Raw genomic sequence first — 620 nt, 5'->3', positions numbered from 1 at the left:
GAATGAGGCTGAATGGGTTTCCCTAATCCATTCTCCCACTCCAAACCTTCATACTCTCCTCAAATGGGCCTTTATGGTTAATTTAATAGTAATGGGCCCTGGGGTGACAGCAAGGGCAGTTTGTGGGCTTGCACCAGGAGCAGCTTTGCTCCCTCTCTTTTTCCCTGTCCCCAGGATAGGGACTGTAACTTCTGCAAAAGGGGCAGATGGGGACAGAAACTCTATCGGCCATCTCAGCAAAACCTGCCGGGTGGGTGCATGTGCCTCCAGCCCTGCTTGCAGGGGATCCCTGGGCTGCAAAACTGGGACTTGTTTTGGTTCCCCAAAGGGGATTATTTTTTTCTAGATCTGGAGGAAGCGTCTGTTTGTTCCTACACAGGAGCGTATAAAAGCCAAAGCACAAGTAGGATTCCAGGTACTTTCCTACTCTGGCTGAGCCCATGGTCTGGGCAGGTTGCTTTTGCTTGCATCTCAGTATGTAAAATGGCAAAGAAGCTTTGGAGAGTCAAGACAGGGGAGCAGTAGAAAGCCCTGAAGTTATTTTCTTGAGCTGTGTGGCTTTCAGACCTTGCTCCTGGGATTCTTTCCTTCCCCGCCAGTGACTCATGCCCCGCCTTCAG

This window comes from Egretta garzetta, unplaced genomic scaffold, assembly GCF_000687185.1.
Source record: "Egretta garzetta isolate BGI_Z169 unplaced genomic scaffold, ASM68718v1 scaffold768, whole genome shotgun sequence".
In the NCBI taxonomy this organism is placed as follows: Eukaryota; Metazoa; Chordata; class Aves; order Pelecaniformes; family Ardeidae; genus Egretta; species Egretta garzetta.
Note: the sequence above shows the minus strand (reverse complement) of the source record.